The sequence below is a fragment of the Tursiops truncatus genome, chromosome 9, assembly GCF_011762595.2.
Source record: "Tursiops truncatus isolate mTurTru1 chromosome 9, mTurTru1.mat.Y, whole genome shotgun sequence".
Classification (NCBI taxonomy): domain Eukaryota; kingdom Metazoa; phylum Chordata; class Mammalia; order Artiodactyla; family Delphinidae; genus Tursiops; species Tursiops truncatus.
In genome coordinates this window covers 7,691,285-7,712,500 of record NC_047042.1, presented here as the reverse complement: position 1 = coordinate 7,712,500, position 21,216 = coordinate 7,691,285, and positions in this window count along the sequence as shown.

Sequence of the window (21,216 nt, the reverse complement as noted above, 5' to 3'; positions counted from 1 at the left end):
AACTCAAAATGGATTAAAGACCTAAATGTAAGAGCAGACACTATAAAACTCTCAGAGGAAAACATAGGCAGAACACTCTTTGTCATAAATCACAGCAAGGTCCTTTTTGACCCACCTCCCAGAGAAAAGGAAATAATAACAAAAATAAACAAATGGGACCTAATGAAACTTAAAAGCTTTTGAACAGCAAAGGAAAACATAAACAAGACGAAAAGACAGCCCTCAGAATGGGAGAAAATATTTGCAAATGAAGCAACTGACAAAGGATTAATCTCGAAAATTTACAAGCAGCTCACGCAGCTCAATGTCAAAGAAACAAACAACCCAATCCAAAAATTGGCAATAGACTTAATTAGACATGTCTCCAGAAGATATACAGATTGCCAACTAACACATGAAAGAATACTCAACATCACTAATCATTAGAGAAATTCAAATCAAACCTACAATGAGGTATCACCTCACACCAGTCAGAATGGTCATCATCAAAAAAATCTAGAAACAATAAATGCTGGAGACGGTGTGGAGAAAAGGGAACGATCTTGCATTGTAGGTGGGAATGTAAATTGGTACAGCCACTATGGAGAACAGTATGGAGGTTCCTTAAAAAACTAAAAATAGAACTACCATATGACCCAGCAATCCCACTACTGGACATATACCCTGAGAGAACCATAATTCAAAAAGAGTCATGTACCACAATGTTCACTGCAGCTCTATTTACAATAGCCTGGAGATGGAAACAACCTAACTGCCCATCATCAGATGAATGGATAAAGAAGATGTGGCACATATATACAATGGAATATTACTCAGCCATAAAAATAAACGAAATTGAGTTATTTGTAGTGAGTTATTTCTAGGGTCTGTCATACAGAGTGAAGTAAGTCAGAAAGAGAAAAACAAATACCATATGCTAACACATATATATGGAATTAAAAAAAAAGAAAATGGTTCTGAAGAACCTAGGGGCATAACAGGAATAAAAACACAGACATAAGAATGGACTTGAGGACATGGGGAAGGGGAAGGGGAAGCTGGGACAAAGTAGGAGAGTGGTATGGACATATATACACTACCAAATGTAAAATAGATAGCTAGGGGGAAGCAGCCACATAGCACAGGGAGATCAGCTCGGGGCTTTGTGACCACCTAGAGGGGTGGTTTAAGGAAGGTGGGAGGGAGGCTCAAGAGGGAGGGAATATGAGGATATATGTATAGCTGACTCACTTTGTTATACAGCAGAAACTAAAGCAATTATATTCCATAAAAATGTTTAAAAAAAAAAAAGGAATGGCCATGGTGCCGATGAAAAATTACTAATGGGATGAGCCAGTTCCTAGCTAGAGCTTCAATGCCTGATGGGGACCCTGTGAGAGGTGGCCTGGAGAAGACTGGAGACCAAGTTAGCCACACTCATGGAGCTGGTCCCACCAGGGGCTGATGATGCCACCCAGGTCGCTGTGAGGCACAGTGAAGTAATACACTTCATTCCCCTAACATTGTGGGTTTCCTTCCATGCAGTCTGGAGAGATCCACTCATTTTTAGACTTAAATATTTCCTGAATCGCATTGTTTCCACCTCTCTCTTTTTGTATGCGAATATCTTTTTAAGTACAAATAAATAAGTCAGGTTTAAACTGGCTGTTTACCTGGTCAGTTTCCAAACTTGGGCCTTGTGACTTTTATGGAGAGCCCAAATTGCGCAGTGGCACTGAGAAAGCTCTGTGCAGAATGAAGCAGGGCTTGCAAGCATGAAAGCTTGTTCAGAGTTCCATGTGCAGAAAGGGATGCATAGTACATGAATGAAAAAGCTCCAGAAGGCTTCATCCCTCAGACCTCTAAGCTTGAGGATAATATGAATGTTATCAGCTTCTCTGTCTGTGTTACAGAGCAGGACGCTGTGAGGCCTTGCTAGGACAGACTCTACTCCCATATCCTCTGCTTTAGCTTCTCTCTGAAGTACCTAGATAATAGTATGCGATGCACGTTTCCTGAGTTGTTTTACAGATGCTGAACCCCCCTCCCCCGAAATGGAAGAATTAACTACTTGATGACCATGACTTCATAACCCCCACTACTGGCACCTAAGGACTGATAACGTTCACCCTTGTGACACTGCTCTGTTACTGCACCATCAACCAACCAGAGAACTGTGCAGGAGCTGATCACATACCCTGAGACTCCTCTTCCTCACCTAGCCTTTAAAAATGCTTTGCTGAGGGCTTCCCTGGTGACGCAGTGGTTGGGAGTCCGCTGCCGATGCAGGGGACACGGGTTCGTGCCCCGGTCCGGGAAGATCCCACATGCCGCGGAGCGGCTGGGCCCATGAGCCATGGCCACTGAGCCTGTGCGTCCAGAGCCTGTGCTCCGCAATGGGAGAGGCCACAACAGTGAGAGGCCCACGTACAGCAAAAAAAAAAAAAAAAATGCTTTGCTGAAACCCATCGGGGAGTTCAGGCTTTTAGAGCATTAGCTGTCCCGGACTCCTTGTATGACGCTTTATGATAAACGCTGCACTGCACTTCAACACAACCCGGTGTCAGGAGATTGACTTTACTGCCCTCCGGTGAGTGGACCCAAGTTTCCGTTCAGTAACATCTGGATCTGACTTCCTTACTGAACAGCAAGTCAGAACAGAATTTGGAAGCTGTTTCTGCACTTACTTTCTACATGACCCTCAGCAAAGCCCTTCACCAGGTTATAACAGTGAGAACAAGAAAATGCTAGTGAATATTGCAACACTTACCCTAGGGGCCAGGAATGTTCTGAGTACTTATAGGCACATTAATCCATTGCACCTTCTGGAATATCCTCTGAGATTAGTGTCTAAATAGATTGTCACATTATTCCCACAATAATAATTACTGTAATAATAATTATTGGAATATAATGGCACATAGCTCAGGATTTGGGGAAGGATTTTTTTCATGTAAACAACTTAAACTAGCATAGATAAGTATTTGCTACAATTACTTTTGTTATTTTTCAGAGGTGGCTCAAGCTCCTGTTGCTGCCAACCCAGCTCTGGCCCCTCAGCTGCGTTCATCTCTCCTTCTCACATTCCTTTGGCCACTCAGCCTTTGAAATTAGTTGTTGGCTCTCCTCACAGACCTGGCCTTCCAGGGCCCACCTGGCCCAGTGGAAGCTAGAAACACAAAACCTGGAGTCTCACACACCCAGGGCCATGCAACCCCCATAGGATGACTGCCTGAATCAAGTGTTGGAGTGGAGGTGAAAGGCCTGGGCTTACAGTCTGTCAACTTCCCCCCTTTCCCAACACTTTGCTAGAAAACTCTCTCCTCCTTTGCTACTTCCTCACCAGTTAATCTTCTTTACTAAACATTGGTAAATCAAGTTATATACATCATGAGACTAAAGTTCTCCCGTTCGCTAAACACTTTACCAATGTAAACTACAGTGCATGAGAGGAGTGCTGGCATATAGAAATTTCTAAATAAATAGGAAGAAGGAGAGAAAAGGCACAGGGCTTTGTCTCTCATCCCGAGACTGTGCAGAGACCCCCTGCTTCCCTGCAGAGACCCCTGGTTCTGGGGAAGCACGGATGCCTGGAGCTTTACTTCCAGCCAGAACCACCGTATGACCTTGGAAACCTTGATGAAGAGGTTAATACAGGGAGATAAAAAATGACGTTTCCAGAAGAGTTTCTACTTAAGATGTCTCTTTTGAGAAATACAGAGGTAAAACGCCACCTCTGGTGCCGTCTACTCCTTGATGCCTGGAAATGTCACCTAAGGGGATTATAGTCACATAAATGTGAAAACATCAAGGCTACTGGCTGTGATTCACTGGTCTGCCCTCTGTTCTGAGATAATATCCTTTATTCTTCAAGGGCTAAAAAGTATCCTTTCTTTCATGGCCTTTTTGAATACTTTGGTCATTATAAGGGGTTTTAAGTTTTGGTGAAGGTAGTTTGGGTGCCTGGAATATGAAGGGAGAATAGCAAGAATCCAGAGATGAGGAAGTATAAATGACCCAGGACTCTCATGTGTGTAGCTTGAGGCAGAACACCTCTGAAGAAACTCCCTGAATAAAATAGCCATTTAACTGGAACTAATTATACAGCCAGCACGGGCTGAGGTTGGCACTCTGTTATGCTTCATCACATCAAATCTTCCCAGCAACCTAGGAAGAAAGGAATGGCAACCAACCTATTTCCCACAGGGGGAAATGGAAGTTAAACATCCAAAGAAAAAGTGTGACTCCACGGAAGCCATTGTCAGCAAAAGCATAGGAAAAGGGTGAATAAAGAGGGCAACTTTGGGTTTAGGAGAAACACACCTCAAACCAAGAAGACAGGGCGTCTTGGGCATGGGAACGCTGTTCTCTGCTCTGAGACCAGGGGTCTTTCTGATCCCCACGACGTGCATGAGGCATCAGCCCCTTTCTCCTCCCTTTGTGCTATAAGATCATTAATCAAAGACCTCTGGGCTTTGTGGTGTGAGTGGGAGAGGGCAAGCATACCAGGAGGCTGGAGAGGAACCAGGAGACCACTCAAGGATAACGGCCTAAATCCACAAGAAGGAGGGCCACCTGCCTTGTATTTGTCTCAAGAATAAAGTTTGCTAAACTTGGAGAGACAAAGTGAGGTATTGAGTGTGTAGTTGGGTATGTAACACTAGACTTCAAGGGAGTGGTCAGAGCTTCAGCTAGAAAGTTGAGAAGCAATTGTGTGTTTCTGGTGTTGAAAGCCTCATAACAGAGAAGATGGTCTGGAAAGAGAGTGTGGATTAACAAAGAAAAATGGGAGGAAAAATAGGAGAATATTGTGGCCCAGAAACCAAGTATAAAGCACAAGTGTTTTAAAAAGAGGGATTGGGCATCTCTGTCACTGAGAGTATAAGTAATAGAATTGACCGGTGGATTTTAATAGGTCATATGATTTGCAATGACTTTGGGTAAATTATGCTAATTGGCAGAAAGAATGGGGATCATTTTTCATCTTTTCTAATGCTCTTCTTAACTTTCAAATATTTTGAGTTGGCATTGGTGACTTTTTCCTGTTTTGATTTTATGGCCCCATTTAATTTTCAGAACATTTTCTAAATCTCAAAATATGCTAACCGTTGAAGGATGTAAACATTGAGCTAAAAGAAAATAAAACTAGAATTATATATTTTCACTCATAAATTTTTTGTTACTGTGAGATATTTGTGTCTCTATTCTAACTACATAGTATCTAACCTGGGTTAAAAAAGAATTTTGGCTAAGAATCTTTATCCGGAGTTAAATAATTAAAATTCACTTTCTTAATATAGCCTGGAATCTCTTTGTATTGGTCTTTATCCTGCCTCATCTTAGGAATGACATTGGACTCTTTGTTGTTTTTAATGTGCTGAGATACCAGAGTGCCATTGAATTAGTTCTCCTTGGGGTTACCTGATGCTTTAGACTGAACTGTGTCCCCCCAAAATTCATATGTTGGAGCCCTAGCCCTCAATGTGGCTGTATTTGGAGATACAGTCTTAAAGAGATAATTAGATAAAGTGAGGTCACTAGGCTGGGCCCTAAGTCAATATGACTGGTGTCCTAAGAAGAAGAAGGGATTAGGACACTGACACACAAAGGGAAGATGGTGTAAGGACACAAGAAGGAGACAGTCATCCACAAGGCAAGGAGAGAGGCCTCGGGAGAAACCAGCCCTGCTGACACCTTGATCTCAGATTTCCAGCCTCCAGAACTGTGAGAAGATAAATTTCTGTTGTGTAAACCACCCATTAATGGTATTTATTATGGTAGCCCAAGAAGATTAAGACAGCTGGAAATAAGACAGTAATGTTCCAATCTTGAGCCTCTGCCTTGTCCTTGCTCAACATTTGTTAAGGTATTTTATATTCAGCAAAGATATTTTTACTTTGTGAATCTGCTGCTATGTTATCCATATTCTATTCATTCTACCAATATATTAACAAATATTTATTGTGTGCCAGGCAACTTTCTAGGTGCTAGAGAGAAATGAACAAAACCAAATTGAAGTATATGTTTCCGTGCACAAAGGAAACAAATAAGGAAACAAAGAGGGAGACTTAAGGAAGGTTATATGTAGAGTTACCTACAGAACTGGAATTCAAACCCAGGATTTTGATTTCTAGCTCAGCTTTCTTTCAATTTTATCCAAACTTCCTTCCATGCCTGGGGAAGGATTTCCACAAATAGTTGCTCAAACTTGCTCCTCCAATAAACCCAATGACCAAAAATTCTACCCCTGGAACTACATTCACTCAAATTCTTTCTACTCATCTTTTACCACAGTCACAGGACAATTTTTTTTAATCATTTAATAAATTGTTTTAGAAGTTTTATTCAGAAAATAAAAAGATATATTTGTATTTCCCTTGAGGAGCTGGCATACCTACTCATTTCAGCAAATTTAAATATGTACCTCTGTAGGTAAGTATGCCTTTATTTTCTTTGATTTCCATAAAACTTGAAGCCAAGTTTTAGAATCACTTATAACAAATACACTCATCCTGCATAGTGTACACATCACTTTTTATTTATTTTCTTATACAGCAGGTTCCTATTAGTTATCTATTTTATAAATATTAATGTACATATGTCAATCCCTATCTCCCAATTCATCCCACCACCACCACCACCACCCACCACTTTCCCCCCTTGGTGTCCATATGTTTGTTCTCTACATCTGTGTCTCTATTTCTGCCTTGCAAACCAGTTCATCTGTACCATTTTTCTAGATTCCACATATATGTGTTAATGTACAATATTTGTTTTTCTCTTTCTGACTGACTTATGACAGTCTCTAAGTCCATCCACATCTCTACAAATGACCCGATTTCATTCCTTTTTATGGCTGAGTAATATTTCATTGTATATATGTACCACCTCTTCTTTATCCATTCATCTTTCGATGGGCATTTAGGTTGCTTCCATGACCTGGCTATTGTAAATAGTGCTGCAATGAACATTGGGGTGCATGTGTCTTTTTGAATTATGGTTTTCTCTGGGTATATGCCCAGTAGTGGGATTGCTGGGTCATACTGTAATTCTATTTTTAGTTTTTTAAGGAACCTCCGTACTGTTCTCCATAGTGGCTGCATCAATTTACATTCCCACCGACAGTGCAAGAGGGTGCCCTTTTCTCGACACCCTTTCCAGCATTTGTTGTTTGTAGATTTTTCTGATGATGGGCATTCTAACCGATGTGAGGTGATACCTCATTGTAGTTTTGATTTGCATTTCTCTAATAATTAGTGATGTTGAGCAGCTTTTCATGTGCCACTTGGCCATCTGTATGTCTTCTTTGGAGAGTGTACACATTTTTGTTATTTTTATTTTGACTTGGTTTGTGTGTGTGTGTGCTTTAATTTCCTCTGGTCTAGATTATCTATTTCCATGTGTTAAGGGAAACTTCATTTAGAACCTTGGGACCAATAGTATAACTCCTGCTTGAAGCAATGGTGGCAAAAGTAAAAACTGCTCTAAAATAAAGGAACATTATAGCTGTCTATTTTACATTTCTTAATCTAATACAGAACCAGCCACATGACAACATACATATGTTTTCTCTTCACTATCTCCTAGTTTATATGCTTACATATGACATTTTTACCAATGTCAAATCTATTCATGATGTGAAGAAAACAAGCAATGCCACTTTAGTCAAGATGATGGATGAAGACAGCATCCTCATCCTTGCAGACAAAGATGGGAAAAATGTTAAAACTCCTCCAAAGAAGAGGTAGGAGAAGAAGAACCCTCAGTATATTCAACTATTTGTAAATTTTGGAAGAGCAGACTGATTTTTCCCATGTCTCCCAGGACGATTACTCCTAAACCCACCATTTGGTGTGAATTTGTAGGTATCAGAGGTAGAGATGGGGGTGGAGCTGAATTATTGAAGAGATTGCACAATCTTGCACTGGGAAGGGAAGGGGATTCCTTTCTTATCCAGAACTCTACTTTGGAGTTGGAAGTGGAGACAGCCACACCCTAGTTCCAAGGACTCCAGCCAAACATCACAGCAGCAATGAAATTTCCAAAACTTCTGCAAGCCAGTGCAATCTTTATTTTATTACAATTGCCTCAGGACCGATGGTGCCCTGGCCACCAGAAAACAGCGTGATCACCTGATGATCTTGATTATATGCTGAGCTGTTGAATAAACTAAACTTGGGCTACTACGGCAGAGAAACAGCTTCTCCTCAGGAAGGTGCCCTCCAGAGCAGTCCTCTAACTGCTCTTTGCTTTTTACAGCCCTTTCATTTGCTTTTTCCAAGCATCTCTGCTCCTGACCAGAAGAGATGTTCAATCAATTAAGAGTAGTTCAAAGAAGTTCACTGGTTCACAAAAAGTCTTTAAAAAAGGAAGGATAAAATTTCTCCCCTTGAATTATAGCAAGGGTAAAGAAGGAAAACAAACTAGGCTGGTATCTGGCATGTCCTAAATGCATGATAAATGTCTACAAATTATTAATTCAAGGGTCCCTTCCACTTACAAACCACTTAAAGACTAGAGCTTGAAAAGTGATTTCTGGGCTCTAAGCATGTACCTGAATTAGAAGTGGGGGAAAGGCTGAGAATGGTAGGAATTGAGAAAAGCACATACTGCACAGTTTCACATGCAGTTCTCCTTTGGCAAAATTGTCTCAATTTATAGACCTCCCTGTAAACACACACAGAAACAACTACATTCACAATCTGTGACTGAGACACTAATACACCCCCAAAATAAAAAGGCATTTTTTAATCCAATTTTATGAAGAAAAATGGTGGTTTTCATTATGTTAGTTATTGAAGAGAGGAATTATTCTTTAACTCTTGAAACCTCTACAACTCACTGGGGACTCTGGAGTGTGGGTGTACCAATTGCTTGCAGAAGCAGGCTACATTTCACAACATAAGCCTGAAGGGGGTGGAAATTAGCAAAAATATTAAGAACCTTTATGTGGTTTTAGCCATGACATTATGTACTTGGCTTTTCTCATCCAGTTTAAGTATTGTAACCCATTATAAACATTGGGGAGAATAACAAATATAATTAAAATTGTGAAACATTTTCCACTATAAGCTTTAATTCGAGAACACTTGAATTTTATAAATAATTCCTCTTTGAAATGTTCCATCTTCGGTTTTTATCCAAATATGATTTCTTTGTTTGTTTGTGTGTTTGTTTTGGAAATATTGAAGATAGTTAACTGTTTGAGTGTCAGGGCATGAAAATATTCATTTGCCAACTGATTTTGTTGAATACTTTTATAGAAATATTCCAAATGTTATAAATTGCCTGAATTTAAATTACAAACTTAGAAAGTGAGGCAAGCTTTAGTGAGAAATTTTAGAAACTAGAGTAAATGCTTGCCATGACTAATTAAGATCTTAGAGCAGACAATGTATGGAAAGAATTTAGGGAGAACTAATTCCAATTCATAGTCTTTCTTTTGTGTCTACGAAATCTGAAAATATACCCTCTTGGGTTGTATCAAACTTTTGCAAGTAAAAGACACAACTCAGTTCTATTACCACATTGTCTACTTGCTTATATTCAGGTAAGAAATAAATCTGTTCTTCTGGAATACTAGTTCTTGATTATCATAGGAAAAAAAAATCCTGGCCTCCTTACTCTCCTTCTATTAATGTAAATCCAAAGGAATTGGATAAACATTTTTTTAATAAAACTTCCAGTTTCAGTTCTGTAAGAAAGAATTTGAATTTTATCACCCTCATCCTTACATTTAGAAAAAGTTAAACAAATTAATCATCAATGACTTGTTTTGACCCATTAGGGAAATAAGGTTTTGGGGAAACTACTACCCCACAATCTGGAGGAACAAGAAAATCTAGAGTCATGGCTAAGATCTGCTTACCAAGATCTAGGAGCAGAAGTCACTGGAGCCATAAACTGGTAGGAACAGTTCAGTAATAATTTTGACACATTGATGGAGGCTGAGTGTGAACTAGATCAGCATGTGAACTAGTGAACATGACGGATCCAGAAGCTGCCATCTGAGGGTTTCTCAAAACATTTTTGGAATGTTATCATCAAGCTCCCCATGAGGTTTTCACTGTGATGATCCAAGAAAGATCACTTCATGGCTTTTAAAGGAGGAGGTTTAAAAAAACTGTGGAATGATTGTGCAAAAATTGTGAAATAATCCCAGAGTGTTCTCCATGAAAATGATCTACTCTCTAAGGAAAAAAAAAAAAAAAACACAACACTTTATCAGAGCAATATCACAGGTGAGGGAAGATCATTCCTCCCAACCCAGCCCCCTCTCATCTTTCTGTCTTACCTGTGATGGGGAAAACAATTGTGAAGGTAACAGCCCAGCACATGTGCCCACTAAAAGCCTGAGACTTAGTCATCAGATTATAAAATGCTTCTGCACACCTACTCATTAGCACCATACCAGCAGGGGTCCAGTGTAATCACAGTGGATCATAGCTTAAACAGATGAAAGATGCAGACTTCCTCTAAGGAGGAGTTTCAGGAGAGCTCAAAGTTAAAAGAGGAGACCAACATTAGGACAGAGGAACAATGTAAAGACTCTGGCATTTTTGGCTAAAACAAATTAGATGCTGCCTAAGTCCAAGAAAGATTAACATACATTCTCACACTAAAGGCCAATACAATTCAATTCCTCAATACAACATGTTCAGCATTCATTGAGAGGGTACAAGTCATGCCAGAAGACAAAGAACAACATTCTGACAGGACAAAACTGCATCAGAACCGTACTCAGATATGTCAAAGGTGTTAACGGAAAAAGTAGACAACATGCAAAAACGGATGGGTAATGTAAGCAGAGACACAGGGAACTCTGAGAAATAATCAGAAGAAAATTTCATGAATTAAAAAACTGTCACATTAATGAAAAATTTCTTTATGGTGTTATCAATAGACTAGACATGATTGAGAGGGAAAAAAAGCAGTGATTTTAAAGGTATGTCAATAGAAACTTCCCAACCTGAAATTAAGAGAGGAAGAACTGGACTTCCCTGGTGGTGCAGTGGTTGAGAGTCCGCCTGCCGATGCAGGGGACACAGATTCGTGCCCCAGTCCGGGAAGATCCCACATGCCGCGGAGCGTCTGGGCCCGTGAGCCATGGCCGCTGAGCCTGCGCGTCCGGAGCCTGTGATCCGCAACAGGAGAGGCCACAACAGTGAGAGGCCCGCGTACTGCAAAAAAAAAAAAAAAGTTTAGTCCAATATGATTTGTTATAATTGTAAGCACAGGTATATCAGATAGGTAAGTAGCCTGCAACCTAGAAAGCATTTGTTAGATTATTAAGGCTTCCCTATTTGTGGTGTGGAGTTAGACAAGCCAAAACATTAAGTTTCTAATTTCAGTTCGAAAAAGTTAAAGATGTTTAAATGTGCTTGGAAATGGAGCTAGAATTTTAAGAAAATTAAAACGATAACTAAGTGTTATGTTTTAAGTCAACATAAAGTCTACTAGATTCATGTGTGAAAGAAGATTTGCTCTTAACTTTTTTTTTAAGAATTTTCTGAGAATTGACAGCCTTGCTGCATTTTCTTTTCTTTTTTTATAATTTTACTTTATTTATTTTTGGCTGTGTTGGGTCTTCATTGCTGCGTGCGGGTTTTCTCTAGTTGAAGCGAGCGGGGGCTACTCTTCGTTGCGGTGTGTGGGCTTCTCACTACAGTGGCTTCTCTTGTTGCAGAGCACAGGCTCTAAGCTCAAGGGCTTCAGTAGTTGTGGCATGCGGGCTCAGTAGTTGTGGCACATGGGCTTAATTGCTCCATGCCATGTGGAATCTTCCCGGACCAGGGATCAAACCTGTGCCCCCTGCATTGGCAGGCAGATTCTTTACCACTGCACCAGCAGGGAAGTCCTGCTCTTAATTTTTAAGAAAAGCTATATATTTTTTTTTTATATATTTTGTTTCCATTTTTATTATTTAATTATTTTTGGAAAATAAAAATATTTGAGTACAGTTTGAGTTCTAAAATATTTGTTTTTGTCAAGATATTTTGACTCTGCTTCTTAATCAGACATGTGCATTTTCTCAGAATTTCTTCATACTTATTCCATACATTTGAATTATACCAAGTTACTATCTAAAGAGTATTTTCAAATTGCCATATTTTGTTTACATTCAAGTACTTTGATCATCATGTTAATTTAAGCTGCTTTTACTTCACTTTCGGTGTCAGGAAAAAATGACCTTCATCAGAGCCAGTCCATTTCTGGGACCCTGGATCCTGATGTGAAGGATGTTGTTATTAATTTCCAAGCTTACTGCTGTGTTCTCCAGGATTGGAAAAGCTATATTTTTAATTTACAAGCTAAGAGATCAGATATTATTTTAAACTCCAAAAAAGTAACTGTAAACAGTCTCATTTACAAATAGCCTCCTCACAACAAACAAAACCCAAGTGACACAGAAAGGGCAACCTTGAGAGAGGAGAATTTTGGGAAAGAGGAGAAAATTGCTGAGATGCTGGAGAGTCACATGTGTGTGGGTTAGGAAGAAAGTTGGGGATCTAGGGGAAGAGGGGACTTGTAAATCTAAGAGACTGCAAACATGATAAAGACCCTAGCATACCCCAATGTTCATTGCAGCTCTGTTTACAATAGCCAGGACATGGAAACAACCTAAATGTCCAATGACAGAATGGATAAAGAAAATGTGGTAGGTAAATACAATGGGATATTACTCAACCATAAAAAGGAACGATTGTAGAGATGTGAATGGGCCTAGAGTCTGTCATACAGAGTGAAGTAAGCCAGAAAGGGAAAAGCAAATACCGTATATTAACACATCTATGTGGAATCTAGAAAAAATGGTACAGATGAACCTACTTGCAGGGCAGGAATAGAGAAGCAGACGTAGAGAATGGACATGCGGACACAGTGGGGGAAGAGGAGGGTGGGACAAATTGGGAGATTAGGATTGACATATATACATTACCATGTGTAAAATATATAGCTAGTGGGAACATGCTATAAAACACAGGAAGCTCAGCTGGGTGCTCTGTGACAACCTAGATGGGCCAATTTAAAAAAAAAAAAAAAGACCCTTGCAACAACTTGGTGGGCAAAAGAAAGCACAGCTGTGGTAGCAACATGTGTCTGGGTAGAGGAAGTTAAACCATTCTCTGGGTTTCTGCTAGTCCCAGAGCATTATACAAAAGCATGTGGAAAATGCTATCCTTGAGAGAGACAATGTGTCTCTGTCAGATGTCACTGAGAGAAGAATAACAGACCTGAGAATGTCTGATGCTGGGAGGGACAGCAGGACCCTTGTGAGGACCTGGTGATAGGAGGAAGAACAAAGGCACCAGTAGCAAAAGATATGCCAGCCCACGGCTAGAGTGGATGAGGTACGTCTTAGCTGATGGTGGTAGAAGACAGAAGCCACACATACAGGTATCTCTGATGTCTTAATACCCCAGAAGTGGCCATGATGCCACCTTTCAGAGAAGAGAAGAGGGAGCAATTTTAAATTGCTCGAGAAATCTCTGATGTGTCTGATATTAGCCTGAATTGGTAAGGTCAGGTAATTGAGGACTAGGTTGTTTGGAACTCTAGATACCAGTTTAGGTTAATCATGCAAAAATAAAGAAATTTTTCGACCTTTTTGCCCAACTGGAAAACCTATGTTCATGTACCGTAATTCTTGAGAATTACTAGTCAATGAAAGTGAGTTCACTTATAATAATCGTAGAAACCCACCTCCAATATTAAGTATTGAGGACCATTGTCCCCATTTTAAATGTCCAAGCTCCAGATAAGTTGTAGACACGATCAGCATTTGGGAGTCATCCTAGGAATTAGGAGAGTTGGACTTCACTCCAACAATAACCCTCCCTGCATAAAGGACCATCCACAAAGCTTGTCATCAATTAACAAAGGGAAACACAGGATTTAACTAACCCTACATGGCAAATATGAGAAAGGCTGTAAGAAAAAAACATAGTATTTTCTAAGGTAAAAGGAAATACAGGAAGCCCTCGTGAAGACTGGCCACAGATAGATACAGGAATGCAGAAGCATCCATACTGCAGAGCATCACAGGAAAGAAAAACTCCTCCCAAACCAGCAGGTGACCCTGCAGCAACCAGTCTTGCCCCTTAAGCATCCAGGAGTGCTCATCTGAGGATCTTAGTGTGTGCCCTTTTCAAGTTTCCAAATAAAGGAGGAAGATTAAGAATATTCTCAATGAAAAGAATCCTTTTTAGGAGCTAGGATTTCAGAAAAAGTCATGGGATCTGAAATATAGTTTAGAAGTCGTTTGTTTCCTGTCTTTATCACTGACAAGGTATGGGAATTTGTGCAATTCATGCAAACCTCAGTTTCCCCATCTGTACAACCAGAAAAACTAAAATGAACCTTGGCTTATTGGTTCACTCCCCAATTAATCCTTCTGTACCACCTTCCTTTTGTCACTGTCAACTCTAGAGAGTTGGCACTTTCCCAGACCACCTCCAGTCAAGAATAGCCAATGAGATGTGGGGGAAGAGTGGGTACTTCTTCCATGGTTAGGCTTCCACACTGGTTCTCTTCTTCCTTTTCCCTGTCTTGCCCACAGATGATAGCTGCATCTGAAGCAATCACAGTCTAACCAGGAGACACCAACGTGAGCACAATTGACCAACAAGATAAGGATGGTTTAGAAGGTGCTCAGTCCAAGATGTCCTGTTAAGCAGCTGCATCAGTACTAGCAACTGCCATTCTCTGGACTTCCTGTCTTGGATAAAAAATTAATCCTTACTTGTTAAATCAGTATAAAGCAGATTTTTAACTATTTGTAGCTGAAAGCATTCCTAAACACCAAGACATTTTTGTACCTGTTTTAAATTAATAAGCAATATAAAAATAAGATTTCTTATTATTATACTTAAAGATACATAGCATACCATAGCATATAAATTTTAAGTTACACTGAATAAAATTAAATGACATTTATTTATACATCAAATGAATCACATTTACTGAAAAAAATAAAATCATGTATGTATTGCATCACTGAAAAGATGAATGTCTCTCATAGCTCTTGAGCCACAAATGAGAGACTATGATAATTTTATTTTAAAACAGAAAATGTATGATAAATTGGCTCTGTTGGAACCGTAGGATGGAATAAAGATATTTTGTGATGTCTTTGTGTCTTTCCTCGGGAAACTTGTCCTGGCAAAGATAAAAGCTAACCTTAGCAGAAGAAAACAGTCCAAAAGCACTCCCTTCCTTATTCACCGACCACACACCACCTTCAGAAGCACGGCCAACTCATGACTCAGGGATGCTGCCCAAGCTATGGGTCTGAATCCCCCAGGGGCCTCGCCCAGCCTGCCAATCCACGCCATTTCCTGCTATTTCCCTCAACACCACCTATACTCCATCCAGAGAAATACCCAATCGCTGCTGAACAAATAGTTCAACCGTTTGTTTATTTTTCCTATGGAGAATGCCCTTCCCTTAATTGTGTCTGTCAGGAAAATCCCTCTTATCCTGCAAGGTCCTCCTCAAATACCTGTTCCTCGATGAAACTCTCCCCATCAGAGTTTACAGATCCCTCACGTGATATGCTCATGACATTAGCACAATGTCTTTGTTGTAGGCAATAGCCACAATGTGTATCTTTTATCAGATTATACAGCTCTTTCCACCAGTTGAATGTGAGGCCAGACCCCATCCCCTTAGCATCCTAGGTGCTAACTTAAGATGCATCATGACTTTCTGGCTGACTGGCATTGACTTTCAAGTAGGTAGGCTCAGGTTTATCCAAGCACTGAAGAATGGAAGACAGCAAAGAAGTCACACAAAGAACTTTTGTAAGACTGGGGGTAGAGGTTCCAAATTATTATTTTTTAATTACTTTAACACATGTCTGTATACTTTTTTGTTTACTAGTTAGGTATACTCACTTCATTAAGTAAAGGCTACTTCTCTGAACTCTACTTATGGAAGAAAATGTATACTTCAGCTGACCAATAATCCCCAGTATGTTCACATAGCATCTCTTGAGAAGAGATTCGGGAACTATCTCCCACACTTAGAAACAGCTCAACGATCCAATTGGTCTTTGATGCCCAGTGGCCTCCAGGATAAATGACAATGTGTGCTTCCCCTAGGGATTACTGGTTTCCATTTTTATCCCTAGTGCTTGACGAAACACCACATGAAAATGAAAAACCTATACCAACTTTCCTAATTGAGGCTGTGTCTGATTATGGAAGCACTTAAAACATAAAAATGGATTGCACATGGCCTGTTCCTGGCACTGAATTCAGGCATCACTTCCTGTCATCAATTCTTGGTAGGGCAGAACCAGGCCAGTCCGGGGCTATGAAGTTATGATGAAACGTGGAATGGTAAGAATATTAATTTTCAACTGACAACACTTTACCAGATACAATTTAAAAGCATTTTCCTGGCTATTTCACTTTAACTTGGTAGGCAAATGCTACCAGAAATGCCACAGCGTACCTAAGAATTGGAGTTTATATACAACTTGAATCTATGTACGGTGCTGAAGTAAACTGTTCACAGACATTTTTTACTACCAGAGGGCAGTTGGCTTCAGCCTGAAACTTTCTTAATAATTAGAGCTACATGACTAATCAGTTTCTAATTCCTATAAGCCTTCAAGTACAGAAACCTAACAAGATAACACAAGTCTGTGTTTGACTACATCCACATTTCATTCCCTACCCAAACCACACTTCACTGGAGGAGGGACGGGAAACAGGAGGGCTGTTATTATTGTTAATGTTCAACAGAAATTAAAATTTTATTAGGAATTTGACTCTAATAAGGGCAATGAAGACAATTAGAAGATATCCACTTTAGAACACCAAACGGCTTAATTATCAGTTATCCTTAGGAGATAACTAAGAGGAAAGGGGAGGTGTTTTAACCATAATGGGGATCTGTATAACCATGCCTGCTACCTGTGTCCAGTCTGTGCTCAAGCTATGAAAGTCTTCATGGTCCCTGAAAACCTACATTGAGTTCATGTCAGCAGATCTAGGCCAGCCTCTCCTGGGTTAGGCAGAATCTATGCTGCATAGTTTAGGGAAAAAAAAAAAAAAAAAAAAAAAAGAGCTCTTTGGAATCACCCAGATGGATTTCAGATCTCAGATTTGCCACTTACAGGCTGAAATCTTTATGGTTTTTTTTAACATATGAAAAGACATTCTATTATTTTACTATATGATATATTAGTGACTACACCAGGTTGCATTTTCTCAAATGGCGAACAAAGCACAGGGCAACGTTTCTCTTTGATTCAAGAGAACTTCAATATCACCACTCTTTGAGAGGGTCCAGTTTTTTGTGACAGCTGTGGGACAGTCCACCAGAGTATCAATGATGCTTGGTAATAAAGAACATTTTGCTAAATTGTTTTATCTTGGTTCTTGCACACAACATTTACCTTTTCCTTCTCATCTGTTTTTTTCTGCACTTGAGCATGTGTTTCCTCATTATTATGCACAGGATCCGATCCGGGGATAGGTTTTTTGTGTTCATATGGAACAGCCACCGAAGGGTGATAACATACTCTCGTCTTGCCATCAGATGTCAAATCAAACTCTACTTTGCAATAATAGTCTTCTGGAAGAGAAGAATAACATGGATCGATGAAAAATGCAATATAATGCCCCGTCATCATTTATCCATTCCCCTCCTGTTGGGCATTTAGCTTTTCTCACCTTTTCCATTATTACAAACACTCTTTGGATTAGAAATCTATATCTCAAATAGCCCTATTTGATATCAACCACTGTGCTGCTGCTTCAGCTCTGGTGTATCAGGGTGCCTATCAGATGGCCCAGAAAAAGGTGTTTTGAAGAGAAATTGTTTTAAAATCTGCTTCCAGCATACCAATGTTCATACCTGGACTGGAGCCCACCATTTTGTCTCTGGAATTTTATCTCTTAACTTCAGGTCACACTTATGTGAAAATGGAGAATATAATTCAAAAAGCTAAGTAACATGGTACCCTTAGTTAGTTTTTTTGTTTTTTAACATCTTTATTGGAGTTTAATTGCTTTACAATGGTGTGTTAATTTCTGCTGTATAACAAAGTGAGTCAGCTATACATATACATATATCCCCATATCTCCTCCTTCTTGTGTCTCCCTCCCAACATGTTGTCCTGCATATGAGAATGGAGTTCAGCAGCTAAAAGCAACTGCAATGGTTGACACCAATAAAACTATTTAAAATGTGAAAAAAAAAAAGCTACATAAAAGCAGATGACACTTTGTGGAAGAACCAATGAAAAGCCATTTCCATTTCCTTTTGCTCCTGAAGACAAAGGCAGCGCCAGGAAAAAATGTGTGAGATCCCTTCCAGATACAACAATCCATGGTCCTTCCAGATACAACAATCCATGGTTTATTTTCTAGCCAGTGATGTGTTTGAACTTGGTTAGTCATCCAGACGGGACGAGAATGGAGCAAGTCAAATGATTTGAAGCTTTCCTTTCATCCCAAGAAAGCTAAATGACTTAGTGTCTCTCTAATAATAAAACTTACATAGTGTTCTCCTAAACACTGGTCACTGCCCTAAGAGCTTTAATCTATGTTAAATCATTTAGTCTAATGATCACTAATACTTACATAATAACTAATATTGATGTTCAATGTGCTGTGTGTTTATTAACCCTCAATCCTCACAAAATTTTATAAGATAGATATCTTTGCTACCTCCTTTTATGTGGAAACTGAGGCCCTGTAACCCAGCTGGTTACAGTGCAGTGGAGATGAGAGTTGAGGTATTTGCTCAGGAGCCAAGCTCTTAGCAACTGCACCTGCAGCCTCTGGCTCTGAGCAGGTTCTAGCTGTCACTTTTGTTGGGTTGTTTTGTTTGTTGTGCTGTTCCAGCCGCTGTGATAACATCCTATTCAAGAGCTGCCTGCCTGTCCTCCCAGGATGAGAGGTAAATGTGGAAGCTGAGTTTCGTGGATAAAGAAAACTAGGTCTTTGGAGAGAATGCAGGCCAGTTACCCCGGCTTCATTTGTTAGCCATTCAGTTTAGGAGCATGGTTGGTTTTGTTTGTTTGTTTGTTTTTTGTTTTGTGTTGTTTTTTGTAGAAACACCTGGGATTAGAAAAGGTCCTGTTTCTTCTAGAACTTTCATATTTTACATTTATAAAACTATTCTTAAGCCAAATGACATTATTCCACAATTTAGTATTTTGGGGGGATTATTAAGTGATGTCGTGGGCCTGAATTTGAAGTGGAGGAGGCCATCATTCTTCAGTTCTTCGTAAGGAGGTCCTGCTACATCAGGTTAGAGTACCAAAGCCCATGTGGCCTTAGACAAGTCATGTCATGCAGCAGGGATTGGGTGTTCTCATCAGCAAGTGGTATAATGTGTGTGAGGGGCTTGGTACAACCCCTCACACACAAGGAGTACAGAAACCCATGAGTCAGTAGTGCTGCTATTATACTATTATGATTACGCTCCTTCTTACTATTATCATCGATATTATAACTGGCATTTAAAAATTATTGTCGGACTTCCCTGGTGGTCCAGTGGTGAAGACTCCATGCTTCCACCACAGGGGGCTCAGGTTCAATCCCTGGTCTGGGAAGTTCTGCATGCTGTGGGGTGCAGCCAAAAAATAAAAAAAAAAAGAATTTAAATTAAAAAATAATATATTGTGTTGCAAAGTTCTTGGACACCTGGAAGTAACTGAAATCCAAGGCAGGGTTTTCCAGTCTTGAGTCCGCCCCTTGGCAGACCCTCCCTGGAGCCTGAGAGTCTACAGATGTGGCTTGAGGCCATCTGATATGCAGGCAGGTGTGACCTCACCAGACAAGATCAATGCAAAAGAACACTACCAGACAGCTGCACTCTTAGGAAAATCATCACTCCTGCTGTTGCAAAGAGCTACACTTTCCTTTGCTCTTGCCTCTATTTTTGAGCTCCTTTTTTCCCAACATACATGACACCAAGGCTGGGAGGACTTGTGTACACACAGGGCCCCCGGGAGAAGGCAGCCTTTTGGGCCACCATGGGTCAGAAGGGCCAGACCCGGCACCCCGAATGCCTCTGCTGGTGAATACAGAGGCACCATCAGGTCCTTGAGAGGCTTACTGCCAACCCAACTCCTCCTGGCTGAGCCAGTGGAAAATGCATTTACATTTGGCAAATGCCAATGTAACTGGGCTTTTTAAAATTCCAGAAGACTTTAATTGCAGAAAATTACTTAAGTTTAAATCCCTTATTGTCTTTTTTTGCTCTTGAAGCTGAGCAAGGAAATGAGACCAAACTAGAGTTTAATAAAAATGAGTTCCCAGTAGAATTCAGAGCACATCTTTAAACTGCCTTAAATCTTCTGTCATGAAACGCTGCCCAGCGAACTGCAAGAGGTCAACAGCCTGTTTCTAATTTATACGTTTTACTCTCTTCAGGAGATGGGAGGAAAAATATCCCGAAAATAGTGTCTGCAAAGTGATCACAGTTCCCACAATCCTGTGTAATAGCCAGCCTCTGTTCAACTCCTTGGAGAGGAAGAGACCTCAGCATGAGGGAGGAGCTAGGAGGGTCCCCAAGGACCTCTGTGAGGAAGGAGAGCCGCCCCAGATCAGCACCTCCTCATGCCAAGGGCTCGTGAACGTGATGTCGCTGCGTCCTCGGGCAGCTCTGTGAGACGTGTTTGTATTACTGTGTAACGGAGTGAGTTCAGAGAGTCAAGGCCTGAACGCTAGCCATTTGCAAATGTCATATAATATGCAAGTCAAACCAGGTCCACCTACTTCCCAAATCAATTTTCCTGCCAGACAAAATATGGGACACTCAGTTAAATTTGAATTTCAGATAAACCAGATGTTCCTAGTAGCCTCACAACCCAGGGTAAGACTTTAGTGTAAATGTGTCCCAAATAACACATGGAACGTAAATATACTAAGAAATTATCCATTGCTTATCTAAAATTTCAACTGAACTGGGCATCTTATATTTCTACTTGCTAAATCTGGTAGCCTTAACATTAGGAGATTTCTCCTGATAAGAACCAAATGTTAAATATCTTGTTCTCTTAATGGGTATAGGTCTCAATTCAATTTATAAAGATAATGTATATTTGGCAGGGTGTATAGGACATTGCTAATATTTTATTTTAAGCTTATGAGAAGGAAAGGAAAAAGAAAAAGGGAAGAAATGATGGAGGAAGGGAAGGAAGGAGATCAGGAGGGGAGAGTAAAGGAAAAAAGAAAGAAAGAAAAAAGATGGAAAAAAAATGACGTCTCAGAACAT